Raw genomic sequence first — 6,827 nt, forward strand, 5'->3', positions numbered from 1 at the left:
GCTTTAACCCGGGAGGCAGCAGCTGCAGTGAGCCGAGATCATGCCACTGCACTTCAGCCTGGGTGACAAAGTGAGACTCCATCTCAAAAAAAAAACAAAAACAAAAAACAATAAGGGGTTGTGGAGTCCAATGTTTTATCATGCAAATGAAGCCTCCAGGCTTCAGAGAGAACAGATTGTAAATGTTTCTTATCAGACTTTAAGAGTCTGTTCTATTAATATCAGTCTTAAGATCTATGTGTTGATGCTAATACTGGTCAGCTGGGTCTGAATTCCAAAAAGAGGAGGGTATAATGAGTTATGTCTAACTCCCCACTTCCCATGATGGCCAGACTAGTTTTTCAGGTTAACTTTGGAATGCCCTTGGCTGAGACAAGGGTTCCATTCAGATGGTTGGGAGCTTAGAATTTTATTTTTGGTTTACAGTATACCAGGATAGGGTCATTGAGTGAGGGGTGAGGAAAAACAGAAGTCAGGGAGACCAGTCAAGAGGCTGTTGAGGCTGGGTGAAGTGGCTCATCTTAGCACTTTTGTCAGAGGTGTTTGAACCAAAGCAACTCCATCTCGAATAGGGGCGGAGTAAAATAAGGCTGGGACCTACCAGGCTGTCTTCCCAGGAGGTTAGGCATTCTTAGTCACAGTATGAGCTAGAAGGATAGCACAAGATACAGGTCACAGAGACCCTGTGGATAAAACAGGATGCAGTTAAAAAGAAGCCAGCCAAGGCCGGGCATGGTGGCTCATGCCTGAAACCCTGTCTCTACTAAAAATACAAAAATTAGCTGGGCATGGTGGCGGGCACCTGTAGGCTCAGCTACTCTGGAGGCTGAGGAGGGAGAATCAGTTGAACCCGGGAGGCGGAGGTTGTAGTGAGCCGAGATCACGCCATTGCACTCCAGCCTGGGTGATAAGAACGAAACTCTGTCTCAGAGAAAAAAAAAAAAAAAGAAAGAAAAACGAAAAAAAGCCAGTCAAAAGCCACCAAAACCAAGATGGCCTTGAGTGTGACCTCTGGTCGTCCTCACTGCTCATGATCTGCTCATTGTAATGCATTGGCATGCTAAAAGATACTCCCACTGGTGCCATGACAATTTACAAATGCCACGGCAATGTCCGGAAGTTACCCTATATAGTCTAAAAAGGGGAGGGACCCTCAGTTCTGGGGAAATATCTGCCCCTTTCCTGGAAAAGTCAGGAATAATCTACCCTTTGTTTAGCATATGGATCAAAAAATAACTATAAGTTTACTCAGTCGAGTAGCCCATACTGCTGCTCTGTCTATGGAGTAGCCATTTTTTTTTACTCTGTGGACTTGCCCCAAATTCTATCCTGTGTTGAGAGCCAGGAACCCTTTCTTGGGGTCTGGATTGGGACCCCTTTCCAGTAACACTTTGGGATGCCAAGACAGGAGGATTGCTTGAGCCCAAGAGTTAGAGGTTGCAGTAAGCAGTGACTGCACTACTGCACTCTAGCCTGGGTGACAGAGCGAGAGCGAGACTGTCTGAAGAAAGGGGAAAAAAAAAAAAAGCCCTGAAGGATCACATTGCAGCGTCAGGAGATGGCGTGAGGTTTGTGCTGGGTGGAGTCCAGTAGTTACTCCCACTACTTTGAAAGCAACCTCGTAGTGGCTTTTAGATAAAGAGAACAGCTGACATCCTAACATCACAGACTTAATAGAGAGGTCAAGACTGCCCATTTGGGAAAACCATCCTAGGGTCCTTACTACAGTCCAAGATGACAACGTCATCAGCCACAAAATGCTTTTGAAATATCAGGTTCAATACTACTTGTTCTTGATTAAAAGCTTTTCTGGGGTGGCAATGTAGTTTGTTGTTGTTGTTGTTTTTATACAGGGTCTCCCTCTGTCTACCTCCTGGGCTCGAGTACTTGTCCTGCCTCAGCCTCCTGAATAGCTGAGGCCACTATTCCTGGCTAATTTTTTAAAAAATTTTTGGCTGAGGCAGGACAATCACTTGAACCCGGGAGGTAGAGGTTGCAGTGAGCTGAGATCGTGCCACTGCACTCCAGCCTAGGCGCTTCCATCTAAAAAAAAATTTTGTTTTTAAGTGACAAAGTCTTGTCATGTTGCCCAGGCTGGTCTCCAACTCCTGGGCTCAAGTATCCTTCTGCCTTGACCCCCCAAAGTGCTGGGATTACGGGTGTGAGCCACTGTATCTGGCCTCAACATAGGTTTTTGTTCGTTTTTGTTTTTTTGGTGGAGATGGGATTTCGCCATGTTGCCCAGGCTAGCAGGTTGATCTCATATTCTGGGGCTTAAGAGATCCACCTGCCTCGGCCTCCTGAAGTGCTGGGACCACCACACTCAGCCTCAACATAGTTCTTAAATACAGCAATTGTTAAGGTTAAATCTATGGTTTGATTCTGACACACTATATCTATGCTTTAAGTGGATGACTTTCTTTTTTTTTGAGAGAGAGTTTCACTGTTGTTGCCCAGGCTGGAGTGCAATGGTGTGATCTCGGCTCACTGCAACCTCAGCCTCCCAGGTTCAAGCGATTCTCCTCTCTCAGCCTCCCGAGTAGCTCGGATTACAGGCACCTGCCACCACGCCCAGCTAATTTTTTGTATTTTTAGTAGAGATGGGGTTTCACCATGTTGGCCAGGCTGGTCTCAAACTCCTGACCTCATGATTCGCCCACCTCGGCCTCCCAAAGTACTGGGATTACAAACGTGAGCCACCATGCCCAGCCGACTTTCATTTATTTATATAACCACAGGGGTCTTCTAGAATAGATGGATCTAGGGTCGACTCCTGAGAGTCACTGTCCTGTGAGGAAGGAAGTGTTTGCCTCCAAAGCTCCTTCTTTCAATGGAAGGAAACAGATACTGTACCAAAGTCACTCCTGAAACAGAAGGAGGTGACTACTAAGAATTTAGGTGTACCAAGTGCTTCAGCCTTCCCTGAGATGCCATGAACTTTGCAAACGTATTTAGTAATAATGGATACTATTTACTCTTTGCTTCCATGGTTTGAGAAAGCTAGTTTTGTAGTTTTATTTCAATTCTTTAAGAGAAAGTATAGATTTAAAAATGTTAAAGATCTGTGTATATGTGTCATTTCCATACACCCATGACTGATAACTAACTTCTCAGTTTCCACTTCCACAATGTTCTTGTTTTTCATACAATTGATTTCTGAGGACAAAAAGAGTCATCCTCTTAAAACTGCACTTTTTTTTTTTTTTGAGATGGAGTCTTCTTCTGTAGCCCAGGCTGGAGTGCAGTGGGGCGATCTCGGCTCACTGCAACCTCCGCCTCCCGGGTTCAAGCGATTCTCCTGCCTCAGCCTCCTGAGTAGCTGGGATTACAGGCGCTCACCACCACGCCTGGTGAATTTTTTTTTTTTTTTGTATTTTTAGTAGAGACGGGGTTTCACCTTATTGGTCAGGCTGGTCTCGAACTCCTGACCTCGTGATCTGCCTGCCTTGGCCTCCTAAAGTGCTGGGATTACAGGCGTGAGCCACCGCACCTGGCCACATTTTTTTTTTCTTGAGATGGAGTCTCACCCTGTCGCTCAGGCTGGAGTGCAGTGACACTATCTTGGCTCACTGCAACCTCCACCTCCTGGGCTCAGGCGATTCTCATGCCTGCAGCCTCCTGAGTAGCTGGGACCACAGGTGCGTGCCACCATGCCTGGCTAATTTTTGTATTTTCAGTAAAGACGGGGTTTCACCATGTTGGCCAGTCTGGTCTAGAACTCCTGGCCTGAGGTGATCCACCTGCCTCGGCCTCCCAGAGTGCTGGGATTATAGGCATGAGCCACTGCACCCAGCCCCAAATTGCACATTTTAATCATGTTCTTCTCTCCTTTATAGGAGCTCTTATTCAGGGTCTCCTGAATTAGGTTAGAACTTCTGAATGTTTGCTTCAAAGCTTTCCAACATTTTATTTACTTATCTATACTGCTTTTCTGTTCCCTCTTCCAACCCCAGCCTTTGTTTTTATCTGGAAAGGAAAAGTTTACCCATTGAAAATGTACCCTTCTCTCTACAACAGAAGATTCACATTCTCTGTGAAGTCTTCCTCGCTAATTCTCACTTGGCTTTGTGCTGGCCCCTATTGCCCTAGCAATGCCTCAGTATCCATGTTCACATACCTCTCCAACATTTGAAATTCATTCTCTGTGTTTTATAGATTTGTTAATGTGTAATTACGTTGCATATATTCATTATCCTATTTCTCCTGCTGACTTACGTCCTCAACTAACCACTCCCTCAAGGAAGGCATCCAGTGTCCTTAGAACATTCCATAGCTAAATACAATGACCCAATATGTAAAGAAGGTGGTACATATCATCAAGATGGATGAAATAAGTCAATTAGAATGGTGAACTGGGAAAAGACACCAAGAAAGTAGGTAAGGATGGAAGACCAAAATGCATTGCACATCATTGAGACCATCAAAAGACATGTCTATGAATTGGTGTGCAGTGAAATTTTCCCCTAAGAAGTGTTCTCAGCTCTTTCACATGCAAGACAATATACATATATTTTGGACTAGGATGCAATGACCAGCTCTGTAAAGGGAAGCAGGGGTGTTGAGTCCAATTTCTAACTCCTCCACTGGTTCACTGACTAGGAGATGGTGAACAACCATCTTCATTCTTCAGTGTTTAATTCTATTTGTAAAATAGGTATTTTCTTTTTTTGAGACGGAGTTTCGCTCTTGTTGCCCAGGCTGGAGTGGAGTGGCGCGATCTCAGCTCACTGCAACCTCTGCCTCCTAAGTAAAAGTAATTCTCCTGTCTCAGCCTCCCAAGTAGCTGCGATTACAGGCATGTGCCACCATACCTGGCTAATTGTTTTGTATTTAGCAGAGACGGGGTTTCAACACGTTAGTCAGGCTGGTCATGAACTCCTGACTTCAGGTGATCCACCTGCCTCGGCCTCCCAAAGTGCTGGGATTACAGGCATATGCCACTGCACCCGGCCAAGTATTTTCATTTTTAAACTCACTGTCTACCTAATCTTACCCAGTTTAATAGCTTGAAATATTTCTCTCTAAATTTGAGACTCATAGCATCATTCACCAACTCTACATCTTCACTTGGGTATGTCCCTTGGACATCTCATATTTAGTATCTCAAAAACCAAACTCTTGTTTTTCACTCCCCAAGCTGGCTCCACCCTATTTCAGTAAATGGCAATTCCATCCTTCCAAAAACCTTGATTTTGATCTGTCCCTCATGTCTTACATCCAATCTATCAGCAAATGTTACCACTTTTACCTTCAAAATATATCCAGAATACAACTGCTTCCCATCACCTCTGTAGACCCCACCTTGGCCAAAGCCAACATCATCTTTCACCAGGATTATCACAATAGTGTCTCAACTATTTCCCTGCTTCCACCCTCAGCGCCTACAGTCTACTAAGCTAGCCTTTTGAAAAGGAAAGGCAGATTGTGTTACATCTCTGCTTAAACCCCTACACTGACTTCTCATCTCATTCTAAATAAAATCCAAAGCTCTTTGCATGGAATTCAAAGCTCAACACAGTTTTGTTCTAGATATCTTTGAATTTGTCTCATAACACACTCTCCTCTCTCATTTATTCAGCTCCAGCCACAGGGGTTCCCTAGAATATGTCAGGCACTTTATCTAATTAGCATTCCATCCCACCACACTCTCTAGTCACCTACTGTGCTTTATTTTTCGAAACAGCACCTATCATTACCTAACATACTTATTTTTTGTCTTATCCCACTAGAATATGTCAGGGGGACAAGACTATCTCATGCTACCACCCATGAGAATAGGGGTGTCATCTGTCTTCTTCACTGGTTTTCCCCAGCACCTAGCACAGAGCTCTTGTATGTAACAATAATTTCTAAGTAGGAAATTCAAAGGATTTTTTCCACTTCATTAAAAACAAACAAACAGACGCAGTGGCTCACACCTGTAATCCTAGCACTTTGGGAGGCCAAGGCGGGCAAATCACTTACTTGAGGTGAGAAGTTCAAGACCAGCCTGGCGAACATGACAAAACCCCATCTCTACCAAAAATACAAAAATTAGCTGGGTGTGGTGGTGTGTCCCTGTAGTCCCAGCTACTCGGGAGGCTGAGGCAGCAGAATCGCTTGAACCCAGGAGGCAGACTGCAGTAAGCCAAGATTGTGCCACTGAACTCCAGCCTAGGTGACAGAGAAAGACCCTGTCTCCAAAAAACAAAAACAAAAGCAAAGAAACAAAAAAACCTATTCTAGTTGCTCAGACACACAGTCTTAAAATAACAAAAATACTTATAGAATGAAGCTAGATTCCACAGCATTGATCAGGAATTTCCAGTGTAGGAAATGATGAACTACCACATTGAAACATACAGGCTTTACAGGTGCATCAGAATCACAAGCACGTGGCAGGGTTCATGTGCCCAATTAAGTGAATATTCTTGCTACATGTTCAGCAGCTTATAAACAGATGGTGACCCAGACCAGACTGCCTTGATGAGTCTGCTTGGAAAAAAGGCATTACATCACTGATTGGAGAACCTCAAAGCGTATGTCCAGGCAGGTGACACACACACAGCTCAGGCTGTGATTGCTAAACCACTCCCACAGCCAAATAAGGAAACCCATCTCATGACCAGCTCTCAGGGGAATTCTCCGAGTCTGACAGTCACCTCTAACTCCTCTGCCAGTTAAAATTAAGGGGTCTGTGATCAGTGATGTTACACTCCTCAAATGTGCATTTTTTTTTTGAGGCGGAGTCTTGCTCTGTTGCCCAGGCTGGAGTGCAGTGGTGTGATCTCGGCTCACTGCCACCTCCACCTCCCTGGTTCAAACGATTCTCCTGCCTCAGCCTCCCG

Source organism: Pan paniscus, chromosome 18 (genome assembly GCF_029289425.2).
Source record: "Pan paniscus chromosome 18, NHGRI_mPanPan1-v2.0_pri, whole genome shotgun sequence".
NCBI classification, from domain to species: domain Eukaryota; kingdom Metazoa; phylum Chordata; class Mammalia; order Primates; family Hominidae; genus Pan; species Pan paniscus.